Consider the following 10,653-nt stretch of genomic DNA (forward strand, 5'->3'; position numbering starts at 1 on the left):
TTGAGACGGAGTCTCTGTTACCAAGGCTGGAGTGCAGTGGTGCAATCTCAGCTCATTGCAACCTCTGCCTCCCGGATTCAAACAATTCTCCTGCCTCAGTCTCCGGAGTAGCTGGGACTACAGGCTCAGGCCACCACGCCCGGCTAATTATTTGTATTTTAGTAGAAGCAGGGTTTCCCCATGTTGCCCAGGGTGGTCTCGAACTCCTGAGCTCAGGCAATCCGCCCGCCTCCCAAAGTGCTAGGATTACAGGCGTGAGCCGCCATGAGTGGCCTCTTCCAGGGTTTTTATAGTTTTGGGTTTGACAGTTGTCTTTAATCTATTGAGTTAATTTGTGTATATGGTGTAAGGAAGGAGTCCAGTTTTAATTTTCTATATTTGGCTAGCCAGTTCTCCCAGCACCATTTATTAAATAGGGAATCTCTTCCCCATTGCTTGTTTTTGTCGGGTTTTCAAGGATCAGATGATTGTAGGTGTGAAGTCTTATTTCTGGGCTCTCTGTTCGGTTCCATTGGTCTATGTGTCTGTTTTTGTACCATTACCATGCTGTTTTGGTTACAGTAGCCCTGTAGTATAGTTTGAAGTCAGATAGTGTGATGCCTCCAGCTTTGTTCTTTCTTCTTAGGATTGTCTTGGCTATTTGGGTTCCATGTGAATTTTAAAATAGTTTTTTTCTAATTCTGTGAAGAATGTCAATGGTAGTTTAATGGAATATCATTGAATACATAAATTGCTTTGGGCAATATGGCCATTTTCATGATATTGATTCTTCCTAACCATGAGCATAGAATGTTTTTCCATTTGTTTATGTCATCTCTAATTTCCTTGAGTAGTGGTTTGTAGTCTTCCTGGAAGAGGTCCTTCATTTCCCTTGTTAGCTGTATTCCTAGGCATTTTATTCCTTTTGTGGCAATTGTGAAAGGGATTTCATTCATGATTTGGCTCCATCTTGCCTGTTGTCAGTGTATAGAAGTGCTAGATTTTTGCATTGATTTGGTATCCTGAGATTTTGCTGAAGTTGCTTATCAGCTTAAGAAGCTTTTGCAGACCAGCTTTTATCAAGAATCCAAAGCCATTTGATTTTTTTTCCCCAATGCTTTTCTAAACACACACAAAAGCATTTCTAATTAAATGTTCGGTAGGCCAGGCACGGTGGCTCACACCTACTAGTCCCAGCACTTTGGGAAGCTGAGATCAGTGGATCACCTGAGGTCAAGAGTTCAAGACTAGCCTGGCCAACATGGTGAAACCCCATCTGTACTAAAAATACAAATAAAATCAGCTGGGCATGGTGGCGGGTGCCTGTAATCCCAGCTACATGGAAGGCTGAGGCAGGGGAGTCGCTTGAGCCCAGGAGGCAGAGGTTGCAGTGAGCTGAGACTACACCACTGCACTCCAGAAGGGGCAACAAGAGCAAAAACTCCATCTCAAAAAGAAAAAGAAAAGTTCGTTGTTCACCATTGTTAGCATATTGGTTTTAAATTGACTTTAGTAAAGTTTGTCATGTTGTATAAAAAATTTGCAGTGGAATAGGCCTGCTTGTGTATTTAATATCTACCATGTCTTCGGGTCTTTCCCATAAACACTGAGCATAGTTTTACTAACAAAGTATTATAAGGGTATCTATTTGTAATAACTTTATTTATATGAGATTTTTATCATCTGTGTCAAGACCTTAATCAGTAACAAACTCCCAACTCAAACAAGTGTTTTTTATGAGGAAAGCATCATCTTATGCGGTGGTCAGTTTACTCAGCTCTTTTCAGAATTGTCCTGGGTGCAACACTGGATTGCCTTGTTTCGTGCATGGTAGACTTGGTTCTCTAGGACACAGGAGCAGCATAGCAGAAAGACCCAGGCATCCACTCTGGCGTCTGCTGGGTCGCCTTGACCAGGTTAACTCCCATCTCCAAGTTTCTGTTTAATCATCTGTCACGGAGCAATGCTGATGCCCACCGAGCGGTTGGGGGAGCACAGTCAGGGTTCTGTGTGTGCCTTATCCTGGTACAGCTTAACAAATGCCTATTCACTGATTGGGTAACTGAGAACTGCCTCTGGTTAATTGCACAGCTAGGGAAAGGGATCCCGCTTTGCCTGCTGGGTCCATTCAGAATTATAACTTGCCCATTGTTTGATGGGGGATCCTGTAGCCTAACAAATGAATAGTTAATTTAAAGTCAGACAACTGGGGCTTTTTGCTTTAGGTAGAAACCTAATTCCCAGACAATCCATACATTATGTATAGACTGCCTTGACCTGATTCTGTTCTTGGCACTCAGGCTGGGGCCCAACATGAGAAAATCCTGGAAGGGCAAGGGAATGTGAGAGACAGGGGTGAGGGTGGATGACCCAGTTTAGAGCTTTCCTCTCACATTGCAGTGATGAAAGATCTCCAGGCCATGAGAGTTACATGCTCAACTTCATTCTCTCCATCAAGAGGATATTACTATGGTTACCTACTCCTATAAACCGAGAAGGGAATCTTTCCTCACTGCTACTACTAGGCAGAGTATCTGAGGTTTTTAAGATTAAAGATCTGTATTAGTCAGAGTTCTCTTGAGGGACAGAGCTAATAGGATATATATACATACATGGGAGTTTATTAAAATTTTTTTTTTTTTTTTTTTTTGGAGACGGAGTTTCGCTCTTGTTACCCAGGCTGGAGTGCAATGGTGCGATCTCGGCTCACCGCAACCTCCGCCTCCTGGGTTCAGGCAATTCTCCTGCCTCAGCCTCCTGAGTAGCTGGGATTACAGGCACGCACCACCATGCCCAGCTGATGTTTTGTATTTTTAGTAGAGACGGGGTTTCACCGTGTTGACCAGGATGGTCTTGATCTCTTGACCTCGTGATCCACCCGCCTTGGCCTCCCAAAGTGCTGGGATTACAGGCTTGAGCCACCGCGCCCGGCTTACATATTAACTCACATAATCATAAGCTCCCACAATAGGCCATCTGCAAGCTGAGGAGCAAGGAGAGCCAGTCAGAGTCCCAAAACTGAAGAACTTGGAGTCCGATGTTCGAGGGCAGGAAGCATCCAGCACGGGAGAAAGATGTAGGCTGGGAGGCTAGGACAGCCTGGTCTCTTCATGTTTTTCTGCCTGCTTTATATTCTAACTGTGCTGGCAGCTGATTAGACGGTAGGTAACCCCCCACCACCAGATTAAAGGTGGGTCTGCCTTTCCCAGCCCACTGACTCAAATGTTAATCTCCTTTGGCAACACCCTCACAGACACACCCAGGAACAACACTCGGCATACTTCAATCCAATCAAGTTGACACTCAGTATTAACCATCACAAGATCATTAGACATGGCATAGCCACTTTGGAAAGCAGTGTGCAATGTCCTATAAAATTAAACCTTTGGAAAGCATGTGCAATGATTCTCCTGCCTCACTGTGTGACCCAGCCATCCCATTTCTAGGTATTCACCCGAGATAAATGCAAAATGTGTTCACACAGAAACTTGTCGGTGATGCGCTCCTAACAGCTTTATCATACTCGCCCCAAACTTGAAACAATTCAAATGCCCTGCAAGCAGTGCATGGATTAACTGCGGTACACTCAAACAATAGAATCCTACTCAATAACAAGAACTGAGCTCTTGACACACACAGCAGGAATGAATCTCAAAGCATCACGCTAAGTGAAAGCATCCAGACAGAGAAAGCTGCAAGATTCCAGGAATATGAAATGTAAGAAAAGGCAAAACTATGATGACAGAAAGATCAATGTCTGCCAGGACCTTGAGGGTAGGAGAAGGATTAAAGTTAGCCACCACAAGGTTAGAAATGATGGTTCAGGAATCATGCCGCTGGAGGCACGATTCTCCTGCCTCAGCCTCTCGAGTAGCTGGGACTACAGGTGCCCGCCACCATGCCCAGCTAAGTTTTGTATTTTTAGTAGAGATGGGGTTTCACCATGTTAGCCAGGCTGCTCTGGAACTCTTGGCCTCAGGTGATTCACCCACCTTGGCCTTCCAAAGTGCTGGGATTACAAGCATGAGCCACTGTAACCAGCCTAGAACCAGAACTTTAAATGGTATTTTCAAGAGTCCACAGACTCAAAGCCCAGAAAGAAATTCAGGGCCACTCCTGGAGAGGGACACACTGAACCACCTGGTGGGGCTGGAGGGGACCCAGGAAGTCCTCCAGACACCCTCCATGTTGGTGCTGACCTTCTAGTCTTTGCACTTCCTCTGGATTAAAAATTGCCTTTCCAGAGCATCCCATGTTTCTTGCCATCCGAACAATAGTTATCAGGCTTCTACCACTTTATTTGAGCCTCCCAATAACCTTAAAGCATGCTGCTGTGATCGTGCCCATTTTATAGGTAAAGAAACTAAGGCTCAGAGAATTTGGTTGGCGTTTCCAGGATTACACAGTCCTGAATTAACCTAGATGGGACCATATTATTATTCATATTTTTATTTTAGAGACTGGGTCTTGTTCTGTTGCCCAGGCTGGAGTGCATCATAGTTCACTGTTATCTCATACTCCTGGCCTCCAGTGATCCTCCCATCTCAGCCTCCTGAGTAGCTGGTACTACAGGTGCTGAGGATAGGCATGAACCTCTGTGTCCTCCCAAAATTCTCTGAAGACTAACAGCTGTGGGTCTCCTGCAGTGCTCTAATAAGTGATTAAATTCCGAAGTTTGACTATACAGAGTTCAGGCTGACAATTCTGAAACTGCTTTCAAAGCAGCTATTAGTCGGGGCTCACCGTGGCTGTGGAAAGACCTCCCTTCAGCCTCCATGGCCTGTCTGTTCAGGCAGTTGCGTGGTGGTTTCTGGAGAATGCAGGTCCCAGAGGCAGAGTGCCCAAGTCCAACTATGACTACACCATAGACAGGCTGTGTGGTCTGGGGAGGATGACTCAGCGTCTCTGTACCTGAGTTAACTCATTTATAAGCAGCCACCAAGGTTAACCCTATCCCTCAGGGCTACTGTGAGGATTAAATGAGATAATACACATTAAGCACTGAGACCAGGGCTTAGCACGCAGCAAATGTATAATAAATGTCAATTGGTTTTTGTTTTCATTTTTTTTGACAGATTCTCACTCTGTCGTCCAGGTGGAGAGCAGTGTTGCGATCTCGGCTCACTGCAACTTCTGTCTCCCGGGTTCAAGCAATTCTCCTGCCTCAGCCTCCCAGGTAGCTGGGATTACAGGCACCCGCCACCACGCCCATCGAATTTTTGTATTTTTAATAGAGACAGGGTGTCACCATGTTGGCCAGGCTGGTCCCAAACTCCCGACCTTAAATGATCCACCCGCCTTGGCCTCCAAAAGTGCTGGGATTACAAGTGTGAGCCACCGGACCCGGCCTATGTCAATTGTTAAGAGTGAAAGAAATGACAAGGACAAAGGGAGGACATAAGGACAGTGGCGGGCCCTGGGAGCCTCTCAGCTTCTCCCAGCTCTCAGCAGCAGATGGGAGAGGGGAAGGGGCTAGCAGAGAACCATTCAACTCTGGGCTGTCGTGGGGACGGAAGGCTTCTGGACAGGGTCTGAATTTTTAGCCACATGTAGAAGGCAGTGATCTCTTCCATTAAGGGGTGGAAGTAGAGCACAAAATCTCCTATATTAGGGATTTTGTTCAAGTGTGCAAGCCCAGGGCTGTGAACTGCACACTTCTCCCTCCCGTGGCTGTCTGGTTAGAGAAGGCGCAGCCATGTTGGTACACGCCAGCCTCAGGGGAAGCACTGGCTCAAGCCATCCAATCAGAATCCCTGCATGGGAATTTCAAATTGGGCCCAGATGAGGCCAGGCACGTTCTGCTTACCTCTTGGATGGAAGAAAGACAAACTTGGGAGCTGCTGACTGAGGCCAAAGGCTGCTGTGTTTCCTGGGCAGCAGGGAAAGCCAGTCTGCAGGGACAAATAGAGAAGGATGATATGGAAACAGCTCTGCAGGGGGTGACTTCCTGAGCTCCCAAAGTCCAGGCACCATTCTCAGTTCTTGAGGCCCAACGGCATCCTTACGCTTAGATTTCCTAAGACACCCCTGAATCCTTGTAGTAGAAATCCCCTTTTGTCATCAACCTGTCCCCCTTGTTTCTAGTCATCACAACCACAAGAATCTGAATTAAAGCAATCTGAGGCCAGGTGTGATGGCTCACACCTGTAATCCCAGCACTTTGGGAGGCCAAGGTCAGGAGTTCGAGACCAGCCTGACCAACATGGATAAACTCTGTCTCTACTAAAAATACAGAATTAGCCGGGTGCGGTGGCGCATGCCTGTAATCTCAGCTACTTGGGAGACTGAGGCAGGAGAATTGCTTGAACCTGGAAGGCGGAAATTGTGGCGAACCGTGATTGCACCATTGCACTCCAGCCTGGGCAACGAGAGCAAAACTCTGTCTCAAAAAAAAAAAAAGCAAACTGGGGCAAACACCTTTTTCTCTCTCCCCATAGTGTGGCTTTTGGTTACCCTCCTAGCTTCTTCTGCCTGACAGGGCGTGTCCTGCAGGCAATACCAGCTGATACAGAAAGACAGTCTCCATCTCCTTCTGTGGTCCCGTCTTCCCCAGTGCCCCAGTCCCCTGCTGTCTTTCCCTGTGCAGCCTTCTCACCATGCACCGTCCCGTAGCCTACACATAGAGATCCCTAGTCAGGCCCCTCCTGGCCGCCTCTCTCCAGAGTAACTGAGCCTTCCCTGTCCCACTTCATCTATCTGCCTTCTGGAGTCCCAGCCTCTGGATCCAGGAGTCTGTGTGTCATGCCTCCCAGATGGTAGCTGCAGTCTAGCAGGGGCCTTCAAAGCCTTCTGGTGGCAGGCCAGTGTGGGAAGATGTTTTAGGGAAGGACAAATTTTCAAATGCTCTTAAGAGACTGGATAGAAAGGATACTGGATTAGGAGCAGAGACAGGGTTCCGGCCTGGCTTGGCTTCTAACTCGCTGTGTGGCTTTAGGCTTCATCTTCTTCAGCTGCAGAATGATGGAATTAGGCAAGAACAAAGGCTTTCCGGGGAGCCCTTTGGAGTCACCTTGCCCATGGCCTTGGAACCATAAGGGGAGAAGCGATGGCATCTGGGGCCCTGCTTCCCTTCACTCAGGGCAGCCCCTTGTAGGTATTTAATACAATGAGCACCCTGGAAAGATCTTTGTCTCAGCCCAGGTCTCCAAAGAAGCAGAGCAGGCCACAGTGTATGCTAACACTGTGTGGGGGGGGTGCAGTGTCTGGGGAGGGGAAGTGGGGACAAAGGGGAGTGAGACAGAGGGGGAGGGAGGGCACACAGGAGATGCACTGCTGAGCTGTCCACCGCTCCATCCGGATGGATGCTAGACCGTACAGGACCTCCTTTATTTATTTATTTATTTATTTTGAGATGGAGTCTTGCTCAGTTGCCAGGCTGGAGTGCAGTGGCGTGATCTTGGCTCACTGCAACCTCTGCCTCCTAGGTTCATGCAATTTCTCCTGCCTCAGTCTTCCAAGTAACTGGGATTACAGGCACACACACCACACCCAGCTAGTTTTTGTATTTTTAGTAGAGACAGGGTTTCACCATGTTGGTCAGGCTGGTCTCAAACTTCTGACCTCAAATGGTCCACCCACCTCGGGCTCCTAACATGCTGGGATTACAGGTGTGAGCCACCGCGCCTGGCTCAGGACCTTCTTTAAAGTGGTTGTGTGAGCTCAGAACTTAGGTCAGTCTGTCCAGAAAGAGGAAGAGAGAAAAATTTGTTTGCCAATCCCTGTCTCTTGCTGGTCAAAGTTCACTCCATGGAGTGTCCAACACTCGTGCACTTCTGAGGCCAAGGGTGCGGGGCCAAGGGGTGAGGAGGTGCAGTTGACTTGTGCCTGGGTGAAGTCAGTTGTCACAGCAGGCAGATAAAACAAGTGGCAAGGACCTGGAAGGCTGGTGTGTCTAACAGATCTTAGGCGGCACATTTAAAAGTGTCTGATACAGCTACAATTGAAAAGCAGTGGGAACCTCTACTAAAAGAAGTCAAAACCACTGAGTTGCATAATACCAAAGGACCTTCTCAGCTGAGAGATTTCTTGATGCTGGTCATCACTGAAATTGCAGCTCGGAGAGCTGAGACTAGATTCCCTTCTGATGTGCAGGGCCCATGTTCTCAGACAATCACAAACAAGATCCTGAAAATGTGTACCCCTCAGCTTTAGTCTATCCTCCTCACCCAAATTTCCATGCAACTTCAGAGTTAATGAAGATGGTGTTGGGTTTTTTTTTTTTTTTTTTTTTTTTTTTTTTTTTTTTTTTTTTTTTTTTTTTTTTTGAGAGGGAGTCGCTTTTGTTGCCTAGGCTGGAGTGCAATGGCATGATCTCGGCTCACCGCAACCTCCACCTCCTAGGTTCAAGCAATTCTCCTGCCTCAGCCTCCCAAGTAGCTGGGATTGCAGGCATGCGCCACCACACCTGGCTGATTTTGTATTTTTAGTAGAAATGGGGTTTCTCCATGTTGGTCAGGCTGGTCTCGAACTCCTGACCTCAGGTGATCCACCTGCCTCAGCCTCCCAAAGTGCTGGGATTACAGGCATGAGCCACCATGCCTGGCCACGAAGATGGTGTTTTTAAAGTGTCCTACTGGGATGGGAAAGAGAGGGGGCTGATAATCCCACCAGACAGGGAGAATTCTCATCTTGTTCTTTCAGAAAGGCCTGGCCGCCTGCCAGGTTGGACTCCCCTCCACTCAGGCGGCAGCAGTGGGCTCCAGACAGAAGACAGATGTGTTGGTATTTAAGGGATTGGAGGATTAAATAAGCTAGAGAGGCTCCCTCCATACAGCCTCATGCTCTGATGGCTGGAAGCCCACCTCTGAGTGTTATTAAATCGATGATGATATCATGGGCACTTCATGCCCCTCCCTCTGGAGCCCAGCAGGCTTGCAAAGCCTGCAGAGGATAAGAAATTGGGGTCAGAGTGGGAAACCTCAATCCTTCTCTGATGTATACCAAGATTGATGTGTAGATCAGATTCACCAGAATTAAATCTGGGACCCAGTCTGAGTGCTGTCCTTAGCTAGCCTTGGGCACACCACTCCAGCTCAGGGCCTAGGTATTCTCTGCTGCAAAACAGAGACATCACCTGCTCTCCTTATGACCTGGTGTGGGTCAAATGAGAGAAGAAAGCTTTAAAGCAAATGTGTCCTTCAGGGGACCAGGATGTGGATTGAGGTGTAGCCTGTGGGCTCCTAGAGCCCAGGATGGGGCTGATGGAAAATGACTCCCAGGCAGGCAGCCCCAGCCTCCCACAGCCAAGAAAGGACATGCACGTTCTGACCAAAGGGGAAAGAAATAAACCCAATAAAAATCTCCCAAGAAGAAAGACAGGAAAGAAAATGGAATGGAAATAGGCATAGCTGAGACCCGGCATGGTCTGGGAAGCAGACCAAGGATACAGGGCAGGGGAACGAATGGCACATTGCATTTGCATCTGAGGCTCAGCCCTTCCATGAGGCACATTGCTTCTGCAGCGGCTTGAGGGCTGGCTGAGAGGAGGCAGGTCTGGAGGCCTGCACGTGTAGTGTGGCGTGGTGTAGCACGGGATTGTGGGGGAAGTTGGGGGGTGATTGCAGTTGTTCTAGTGAGCGGCCTGGGCTGCTGACAGTGATTGTGGAAAGGAGAGAGTTTGTGACATCGAGAGTGGTGTGAGAGGTAACATTTCTGTGGAGGGAAATCTCAGGTCCCAAGAGGGACTATTCTAAATAGTCCACCAGTGCAGGGCTCTCTGCTAAGGGTTTTGTGAGCATTACTTCATTTAGCCATCACAGCCCCGGTGTGGTAGACGCAATAGGCATGTTCTGGTTATTGATGAGTAAACTGAGGCTGAAAGGGGTTGAGCCATCTGCCTACATCACAGCTAGTTCAAAGTGGCACCACTAATGAAACCCTGGCAATCTGCCCTGCAGGCTGTTCTCAGGTTTGACCCTTGGTTCTGTTTTTCACTTGGGGACACTGTCCCCTTAGGTTGTCTTCATGTATGTTCCCGTGACTCACAAGCCTGTTCACTGGGCTCCCAGGTCTCACCTGAGCTTCAGACCACGGGTCTAACAACCTTCCCGATCAAACTCAAGCTTAATGCGTCCCAGGGTGAATCTTTATTTACGCAAAATCTGCTCCAACCCACTTCCCCGGGGGATGCCTCCACTATCTACCCAGGGGCAGAACCCGGCCACTGCATCAACTCTTCTCCCCTCAACCCCCACATCCAGGGACCCAGTCACCGTACCTCCCACACGACGCTAGATGTCACACACTCGCTCTTTCCCACTGTCACCGCCAGCAACCCAGGCCCCTCACTGGAACATCCGCAACCCACGCGGGCGCTACACGTGCAGGTATCCAGTCCAGCCGCCTCGCCTCCACCCCCAAGAACAAGGGAAATCCCACATTGCCTTGTGCCCGGGGGGCGCATTTCAGTCAGCTTAGTCTGTCTCCAGGTCCCTGCCCCACCCCAGCCCAACACCCCGGCCTCAGTCAGCCTAGGCAGAGATTCCCGTCCCTAGGCAGGCAGAGAACCCCAATACATCCCAGCCCGCTGGTGGTCACGCGCGCAGCCCAGGCCGGTCAGCAGCCCCGCCCCCCGAGGAGGCCACACCCGCAGCCCCGGCCCTCCTCTGGCGGAGTCCACCCCGCCTCCCGCAGCCCCGCCCCCTCCTCCCTGGGGCCGCGCTCTCCCGCCCGCCC

This window comes from Cebus imitator, unplaced genomic scaffold (genome assembly GCF_001604975.1).
Source record: "Cebus imitator isolate Cc_AM_T3 unplaced genomic scaffold, Cebus_imitator-1.0 Scaffold496, whole genome shotgun sequence".
Lineage (NCBI taxonomy): Eukaryota > Metazoa > Chordata > Mammalia > Primates > Cebidae > Cebus > Cebus imitator.